Consider the following 10869-nt stretch of genomic DNA (forward strand, 5'->3'; position numbering starts at 1 on the left):
TTGGGTTTGGGACCGTTCCATTTCGGGCGGGCCTAATTGGATCCATATCCAATTAATTCCAACATAAACAATTGAGGGCGAGCCTTGACGTAACGGTAAACGTTGTTGTCGTGTGATCAAGAGGTCATGGGTTTGAGTCTCAGGAGCGGCCACTTGCCAAATAAATTGGCAGGGGAAGGCTTGCCCCTAGTACACCCTTGTGGTGGGACACCTCCCCGGACCCTTGCTCAGTGGGGATGCGTAGTGCACCGGGCTGCCCTTTATTATTATAAATATTATAATTATTAGCATTATAATTAAATAATATACATGAAGTATCAAATATGTATTAAAATGTGTTAAAAACAATAAGTTCTAAGGAATTCTAAATATTAAAAAATTACAACAAGTCAATTCGTCCGGTTCCATTCCTCCATGGATCGGTGTGTGATAGATTTAAGAAGGACTGTTCACATGCCCACGTGTGAATTTTTTATATATATATTTTAATTATCATTATTCTAAACAATTATAATTATTATAATTATTAACATTATAATATGTATTAAATATGTATAAAACATGGAAAATGACTAATGATATGTAATTTTGTTCGAAAATATGTTTTATTTACGGTTGTTTATAGTAAAATCAAATGATTTTTAAAAAATCAATTTTTTTGGTGTCGGGACATATGAACAATAGGTGGAGGCATATGAACAATATGCCTCAACATGTGGTGGGACGTGATGTTCATACGCCCGACACCGAAAAATTGATTTTTTAAAAATCATTCGATTTTACTATAAACAACCGTAAATAAAACATATTTTCGAACAAAATTACATATTTTAGTCATTTCCCATGTTTTTTTACCAAATCAGATTAGTTTTTAGAGAGTTTTGAGTTTTTGAGAGGATTTAGGAATTTGAGAGGATTAGAGAATTTGTTGAAATGGCAGTTTCGTCTTTTCATGGAGCTAAGGGTAGGAATTTGTGGCTAGGTTTAATAATCCACTTTACATAATTGTCTTTTCTACTTTTAATTGTACTATTTATTAAGGCTTTCATTTACTACTTCGCTCATAAACCTCCAAACTCTCATGACAAAAATGAACGCCAATTTTTCAAAGGCTCAAGAATTAACATATGCTCAATTTCCAACTAAAATATGTTTAGGATTCAAAAGAAAAACTATGGTGACAAAAGAAAAAATGGGGTGAACCAAATTTACCCTAGGAAATACCTTTTTTTTTCTTGCCTTCCATATCTGTCTTCTCTACTGTTAGAATGATTCAAAATAAATTGATAAAATGTGTCCTATTTTTATGTTATTAGTTTAGTTATTTTAAATTAGTTTGTTTTGAAATTTGGTTAATGAGATTGTATGAGATATATCAGATTTTTCTCTGCTTTAGATATTTGTAAGCCTACATAATGGAAAATTTTAGGGTACTCCTGGAGTAATATTCCCGACCAATAAATTCACGACACATGTATATATAGTTTTGATAAAATAAAGATGTTTTTTTGAAATGTTTTTCTTCCTTCACTTTCTAGTCTAAAATCCCAACATCTACTTCATATAAGTTTGATAACATCGAGATATTTCCTACGGGATCAAATAGGATATTTACCAAAACGACCGCGTATTGAGGCAATCCGGGAAGCAATGGCGTATCGAGTAATCCATCCAAGTGGCGAATCACCTAGATTCCGCCACACGCCATCCGTAGTCAAACCTACGGGAGACCCGCCATCATGCCTCGATCCGCCCGTCGAACGGTTACAGCTGATTCCCAATAAAGGAAACTAATAATCCATTAATGAGCTAACGGTCATACTTGAATGAGATCAGTAACCGCCATTAATGAGGAATTAATTGAGACTCTCTAGTTTCTAGGAGTTATGACTACATGACTATAAATAGCTTGCATCCCAAACTATTGAGGTACACATATTCTCGCTCTAAACCCTACTTTGTCAATACAGTTTATTCACTATACCTATACTGACTTTGGCATCGGAGCTTTCCCCCATCTAACCCAACGACGCCCCTCGCAGGGAAGGAATCCGGTAGAAAGTTCATCACCAGTTACCAATTGGTGCGGTGAACATGGAAGTTCTAATCGAAATGACTCAGTTCACAACCCAAATATGGCAAGTGGTGGGTCTAACCCCTCAACCGGAGCTACAATACCTCCCATACCACCATTAATCAATCCCACTACAAACGCTGGTCGCATTGATCCCAATGCACCAACTGTGCATGACGAAAGGCACATGTCGCCATAATCCTTTTGGGATATTTGCGCAGGTACCATAGGGAGAGAACAAGGACCCATTATGGAAGGTCGATTAAGGGCCTATCTAGTGAACCAGGATGTAGGTGGACCCACGACAGGAACTGTTCCCCCGCTGAATCGTCGTCAACCACCAAGGCCAACCCTGTCGCAATGGCAAAGGCCTATGTTAGACCCAATGCTCATCGGGATTCGTCATTTTTTCTCTCTCAACCTGTGGATTCAATAATCTTTAATCCGGAGCTCGCTAGTAACCTGCCATTAAACCGAAATTTATTTCCTGATATACCAAATAGCACAGTGATGAATCCACCAGAAGGCGGACGTGATGGTCACAGGCATAAGAGACGAACCAGATCACATAGGAAAGGATGATCCAGATCCCGTTCACATCACAGACACAGAACAGGATCCCCCCGGCGTGGAAGGTCGCTTCCACCTACCGAGCTAAGGGAGAATGAACGCCGAGCTGGGTCACCTCGCCAGATCATGCAACATCCGCCACCAAATCGAGGTAACGGGGGACGATCTCCACCAAGGGGACATGGCGACAGTGGAAGAAGTTCGCCATCAGATCCTTCGTCAAAATCCAGCTCCTCTTCCTCGCAGCGAAGCAGGTCTCACAGTAGGAGACGCTTAAGAAGGGGTCAAGGTTCTATTGTGAATCAGATCAGGGCAGAGATACGCAGACAAAACGAGGAGAATGCTAGGCACAATCCGTTTGCCAATTGAGAATCGCCCTTCACAGCGTGGATTGAAGCCGAGGTAAGATTCTGAACATACCAGCCTACTCTGGCGAGGATAATCCCGAAGCTCATGTAAGGAAGTGTCGCATGTTTCTCAGACTTAACCGTGCAAATGAAGCAGTATTATGCCAGATGTTTATCACCACGCTAAAAGGTCCAACGTACGATTGGTTCCAATCCCTCCCCCCATGATCGATAAACAGCTGGGATCAGTTGAGTAGGGAATTTTATGCAAAGTTCGCAGGGTGCATTCCGCCAGTGGTTAAATCGCGAAAACTCTTTGAGTTAAACTAAAAAGAGAATGAATCTCTTCGGGAGTATGTCGAAAATTTCAATAAGTTATGCATTCGCATTGTTGATGTGGATCTCTCCATGGCAGTTGAAGCAGTGGTAAAAAACACAACTTGTAAGAGTTTGCAGGTGGATCTAATCAGAAATAAACCAAAGAATATGGCAGAGCTGATGGAGAAGTGTAAGGACTTCATGGAAGTTGATGACATCCGGAGAGAGTCAGCGTCTCCTCCAAAAAGAGGGAAAGGCAAATCCCGAAGGCGAGATAAGGAAAAATAAAAGCCCTCTGACTCATCCTCTCGAAATAGGCGAAGAGGCTCCAGGAACAAATCGGCATATACGCCAGCACAAGCAGAGCATTTCATACCCCAAACCAAAAGGGGGAGAGTACACCAACACGGGGAGAAACCCCAAGAACTATTGCAAGTACCACAGGAGGAACGGTCATGAAACAGATGCATGCTGGGAGTTGGCTAGGGAGATTGAAAGGCTTATCGAGAGAGGAAAACTGGACAGGTTCGTCCAGAATGACAAGAAAGGAGATGGTGATAAACCCAGAGATGAGCCGAAGAAGAAAGCTAAAAGGGTCATTAATGTTATCGCTGGCGGACCAGGATACCAGCCTACAGTAAAGAAGGCAAAAACCATCGCTCTGGATAGCGCATCACTCAACCGCCCCTTTGCAGATGTTGACCCAGCCATCCCCCCACATGCGGACGCACTTGTCATCACTATGATGGTGGAAGGATGGGAGATGAAGAGAGTGATGATAGACACTGGAAGTTCTTGTAATGTCATTACTAGGGGAGCATTCGCCAAGCTCAAGGTTGATCCTATTCAAATTGAGACCACCATCGTAGACATCCTGGGAGTAATAGGTCATACAATCCAGACAAAGGGACAAGTAACACTGGAATGCGAATTAGCAGATGAAGATTAGGTATGGATGGGAGATCTGGAGTTCTCCATCATGGACGGCCAATTCGCATACAACATCATCTTAGGGCGGCCCTTTATCTCGAAGGTGGCGGCTCTCACATCGATACGCCATTTGACGATGTACATCCCTACTGCCAAAGGAGGCGTAATGATCAAGGGGAAGCAGAAGGTTGCTCAGGAGACATACTCTGCATCCTTATCAATTCGCCCCCAGTCCAAGGATGATGACGAGGATGAGCTTGTTACGACCACCCTGGGAAATATAGAATGTTCCTCATTGCAGATGGTAAGCAGGTACGGATCGCTAAAGGGCTAAGAGTTGAGAATAAGGAGGATGTTACGAAAGTTCTCCGCGAATCGGAAGACGTATTCGCATGGAAGGATGATATCCTCATAGGGGTCAGTCCAGATGTGATCACTCATAAGCTCAATATCACCGAAGACGCAGTCCCAGTGGCTCAGAAGAGAAGGAATCATGGGCTAGAGAGACAGAAAGTAATAGAGGAAGAGATATCTGTTGAGCGATTTCTGTAAGTGCACGGTATACGCTTGTAGTAATAAAAGATATCGATCCCACATGGAACGCTTTTTAACAAAAACTTATTTTGAATCAGTTAGATTTACTTTTAAGGTTTATAATATGTAAAATCGTTTTATCGGATTTGGTTTTGAAATTGCTAGAATAAGAATTAGATTAGAGTATAACAAATGTTAGAAAATACTTCTGATTTAGGGATAAATTTACAAAACAGGAACGTTTAGTTTTTTTAGAAAAGTAAACAAATGTATTCGTTTGCATTAAGCAAAGAAAACAACTTTAAACTTTGCATAAATTAAAACAATGAAATAAATGACGGTTCTTCTAATTTTAGGGCTTTGAACTGCAGTCAATCCTCCTACGGTCGGGTTAGATCGCTACCTTAACCAAATTGATACTCTACTGATGATATCAATTTGCCTAAGTGTTCAACAAAGTTTCCTTGTAAAGATTTGAATTTAACTACGTTTTAATGAAAACACCAGCATCCACTTCGGATCCTTTACCAAAGTGCTGCATAAAAATCTATGGAATGGAACGGACTTTATTAGATGAAATATAAATTTGATACAAGTTTACAGAGAACAAGAAGCATGAAAACATTTGATGACTTGCAAGTGAACGGGTTGTCAATCCTTTCCTTGGGTTTCGTTAGAGTTTGTCAGACTCAGGGCGGATTCTCTACTCAATCTTCTCGCTGTAACTTCGTAATAGGGATGCGGTCGACCTCTACCAAAATCTAAACTAATATGAACAAATCTAAACGCTAATGTGTTTGTGATTATTGAATAAACAATGTGTGTATATCATATTGCTTTTTACAGAAATGAAATCTAAATTCTAAATCACTTGACTCGGAATTTCTGCATTAATTCTATACTAATCTCTTTCTTCTATCTATCTCAAACTCTCCATCAACTCTTTATTTATAGATGTTGAAGAGTCGTGATTGAAGTGTCGTGTCCATTGTGAAGGGACGTATCCACTGCGAAGAGACGTTTCTATCCACCCGAACGAACGCGTTTTATCAAAAACGAAAGTGTGCGAATGGCTCTCCAGGTTTTGCTGAACTTACCGAGAATAATTAATTCTCCGCCGAGAATGGAGGAGCAATTATTTGATCTTCGGGCGAAAGGGAGGAGCGCTGGACTTTAGCGTGTCGCGACCGAGAATTTGAGATTCTCGGTTGCGGCTTTTGTAAATTCTCTACCGAGAATCTGGTTTCCTTAACCGAGAATTTGACATTTTCTTCTGTTTCTAACTTCGGCTTTGTCCTCGTTTTGGTGTAATTGATTTTCGTCGTTTTTGACTCCTTTTGTAGGGTTTTTATTCTGTTTTTAACCTCTTTTGTTCCTATTTGGATTTTACCAAACATTTAGGTACCTTGCAAGAAAGAAACATATTCGAAAGTAAAAGTACTCAAAATAGATCTAATTAGCACAAATTCGTAGCAATGCTGATGTAATTATTGATGATATATTAGGTGTATTTTGGGCTTAACAAATCTCCACACTTAATCTTTTGCTAGTCCCGAGCAAAATTTCACTGAATTTATTCTTTAACTAATCTCTTTATGAAAATAAAACATATGTCTCTATATTACCTTTTAAATTAGTTAAGCCGAAAAGACTAACTTCGCATGGCAAATTTATACGCAAAATATCAAACTAACTTAGTATAAAGGCGATATATCATTCGTCTTGTATTTTCAATTATGAATTGAAGTATTCGAGACGATATAAGCACGCATGTTATTGAGTCTTTCGTCTCAGGGCATTTCAAAGCACAAAATTTCCTTTCCCAAACCTAAACTAATATATGAAATATATTAAATTGAGTAAGTACTAGGGTTAATTATTTGCTTAGTTACGCCCGAGATAAGGGTGGTCTCAATCGTAACTTTATATGTATTTTATTGCTTAGTGTTTGCTTAAGAGGTACCGACCATGCCATGGGTGGACGCAATCGTTACTTTAAACTTAAACACGCTTAATTTTTGCTTTTAAACGTTCCTTCCATACCTCGATTGTGATAAGGGTGGTCGCAACCGTGGCCAAAAGTAAATGGTACTTAATTTTCTTCCCTTTCATACCTCGATTGTGATAAGGGTGGTCTCAATCGTGGCCAAAAGTTAAGAATTCAACTAATTGATTAATTAATATGAATTATAAAATTTAAATTGTAAATTGGGAAAAAGAAAGATAGCACATTCATCCTATATTGACTTAAAATTCAACATGTATTATGGCTAAAGTTTCCTTAAAAACTTCAATTGGTGTTAATGTAAGACGAAATCAAACCGAGCAAAAATTGTTAGTTCAATTTAATGCCTATAAACCTAATTGAAAATTTAAAATAAGATTTATTGTATCATGAATTGTATGATATAAAATAGAGATTGAATAAAGAATTTTTTTACTTAAATACATTCACTCGAGACAATTTTACTTAAAATCGTATCGGAGATTCGTGAAATTTTTTTTTTTTGAAAAATAGTGCCCGTATAGAAATATTATTTCTAACGAAAATGATAACCTAAGAATAATCATAAGTTAAATATATTTTTAAACATATGAAAATATGAAAAATTAAAATAAATTGTGTTACATATGTATAAAACAAGTGTTGCTTTATAAATGTTACTTAAAAATTTATTCGTTGCATTTATTCGTATATGTAAAATGATATATGTATATCTCCTCCCACACTTAAATTGGACCATGTCCTCATTGGTGCAAAAATGATAAAACACGAAAAATTATACGAAATAAAGCATACGAAAAGAAAATATATAAAAATATGAAATGGATTTTATCCAACAGAAATAGAAATTGAAATTGTACCAAACGTAAGCAAAAAATAACATAAGAGATAAATGAGTTGAGAAAAGATAAAATAAAACCTATTCTTATGAAGGTGAACCCGGTGGAGACGGTGTGGTCACAACGTTTTGACGACGGAAACATTGATAATAACTGGCGTCATGTGGACGCGTGCTCGTTCCTCAAAGTATGTATATTTACATCCACCGCGGTAATTACTACGATGGTGATTTGCAGTCATCAATAGCAGCCAACCGCAAATTCATTTGACGGTTGTGTGCAGTCATTTGGTTCAAAATTCTTGGCAAATTAACTTGATCATTGTGCTCGTTACCAATATGTCATTGTGCTTGTGCTTAGGCATCAACATGCTCCTCCTCCCTACCATAATCATCATCATGATCATCATGCATATCGTCGTTCCTACCAAAATGTGTCTGCGCATTACCATCCTCTTTAATACCATTACAATGTGAACTTGAAATACCAACATCGAATTTGCAAAACTAGCCAACAGTGGCTAACCACTATGGATGTGTAAAATTGCGGCATAATCCAACATCGGATAATAAGTAGGAGTGAGTGATTGAAAACTACTCCATAATACTCGTAGCATCCAAAACAATACCCGTAATTAAAGTACGCATAGCAACGTGCTTATTGGTTGAAACGGAAACAGGGTTAAAAATTATCAAAAAGTGATCCACCGCTATCTACCACAAAAACCAACGATCTTTAGTGAGCGTGCTAGTAGCATTCTTGGGATTAAATCCATCCAAACTAGGCAAATTATGTCCAAACCGGATTACTTTGAAAATTGATGGCTTAACAATAAACTATTTTGTATGATATCCAAACTAAAAACAGATCTCGTCATCCCCAACTTCATAAATTGGAACCTAATTCCTAAATGTAATCCGCGCATTCTTTTTAGAATAGGAAAGAGTAACTAATACAATAACGTCTGTTTCACTATGCACTATGTCCATAATAGTGCTTGTACCGCTTGCCTGACCCCATCTGAAATAATGCTGAATGGAGGTAGAAGAAACCTGATGAGTAACCGTCTTATGTTTAGGCGAGATATAAAAATAGAGGAGTAGGTTATGGAGTGTGTAATTTGGGTAAAATGGAAGGTGATGATAGGTGTATGTAAGGGATAGGTATATATAGGTATGAATTTAGGTGTTTGGAGTTTAGTGTAGGAATAGGAAAATGTTGCAAAATTGGATAAATTTGTGCCGACAGATCGCGTGTCGCGAATAAAAACTCCGTTTTGATAAAATTCATGTGCAAATAAAACATTAAATGCAAGGAAAACCAAAGGTTTAGCCTTGATAAATACTGAATTAATGAATCAATTAATGACCGAACTGAATTAAATGAATCATAAATGATCATTAACACTGTTAGTGAATTAAATTTAAACATGAATGCACATTAATTCACATAAGTTTAAATGAAGAAGCAGTGAATGGAAATTAATCTTCTAAGAGATAATGAACGTAAGTTCATGTAGGTTTTTATTCATGCTTAAAACTTGAACATGAACCTTATTCAAAGTAAAGCAGCATTCAAATAAAGAAACATTTAACCTGAAACATTAACCTTATTCTAATTAATACAGATTCATATGAAAAATTGTATGTTTTATTTTAATAAGTTCTTACTGATATATGCAATAATCAACACGATATAAGTTCATAAGTTCATAATTAAAATTAAACTCAATGATTGCATGAAAATGAAAATTTATTATCATGTTCAATAATTAATAATGATCATAACTTATTAGCATTGAAGATATATATGAACAGATTCATTTGCTAATAGTTTATAAATTTTAACAGACATAAACCAGAACATAAGATTAAAGTATGAAAAGGAAACAAAGTTTTATTGCATAACACATATTTTCATAAATGAATATTAACATATGTACAAGAAAGATTAAAAACAAACCTATATACAAAAACAAACAAATGAAAATTAAACAAATCAAATTATTTAATCACTTATTCATATTAAATCTGAAACATTGAAACTTATGCAGATTAATGAAATGACATACAGATTCATTTTAACATTATAGACAAATTCATGGTGAAGGTGATATTGTTCCATATGAACATATATATAGATTCATTCAAATAATTTGCATAGTTAACACATACGAATCAAAAAGAACCAAAGAATCAAAGTTGATATGTTATCAAAATTGAAAAACATATATACAGAACAAAACTTAGAATTATCATATAAAATGAATGTTCATGAAATAGTTATTAATGATTATAATTTATGAGCATGTAATATATATGAAAAGTCAGGTGTTCAGAAACATTTCTGAAATGGATACAGATTCAAAATAATTACAGATTCATTGTAAAAGTTATACTGTTTCAATTAAACTTAGATTTGGATGTATTCGTATAACTTGTATTGTTAACGTATTTTAACCAAAAAGAATCAAGAATCAAACTTGATCATTTTATTAAAAATAGAAGGCATATATACAAATTACATAAAGAACAAACACAAAAACAAACCTATATACAAACTATAAACAACAAATAGTTTTACAATATCGTCGTTCTTCATCATGTGTGTAAATGGTAAATGGTAAATGGTAAATGGTGCATCGTAGCATTCTGATAAATCAGGATGCTTGTTGCGTGCAGCAGTAATCTTCATGGAATATTTATGCTTGGAAATCATGCTTTTGAGAAAAGGAAAAAGTCTCTATCCACCTGAACAAACGCGTTTTATCGAAAACGAAAGTGTGTGAATGGCTCTCCAGGTTTTGCTGAACTTACCGAGAATAATTAATTCTCGGCCGAGAATGGGGGAGCAATTATTTGATCTTCGGGCAAAAGGGAGGAGTGCTGGACTTTAGTGTGTCGCGACCGAGAATTTGAGATTCTCGGTCGCGTCTTTCGTAAATTCTCTACCGAGAATCTGGTTTCCTTAACCGAGAATTTGACATTTTCTTCTGTTTCTGACTTCGGCTTTGTCCTTGTTTTGGTGTAATTGATTTTCGTCGTTTTTGACTCCTTTTATAGGGTTTTTATTCTGTTTTTAACCTCTTTTGTTCCTATTTGGATTTTACCAAACATTTAGGTACCTTGCAAGAAAGAAACATATTCGAAAGTAAAAGTACTCAAAATAGATCTAATTAGCACAAATTCGTAGCAATACTGATGTAATTATTGATGATATATTAGGTGTATTTTGGGCTTAACAATATCTAAA

Source organism: Euphorbia lathyris, chromosome 3 (genome assembly GCF_963576675.1).
Source record: "Euphorbia lathyris chromosome 3, ddEupLath1.1, whole genome shotgun sequence".
NCBI classification, from domain to species: Eukaryota; Viridiplantae; Streptophyta; class Magnoliopsida; order Malpighiales; family Euphorbiaceae; genus Euphorbia; species Euphorbia lathyris.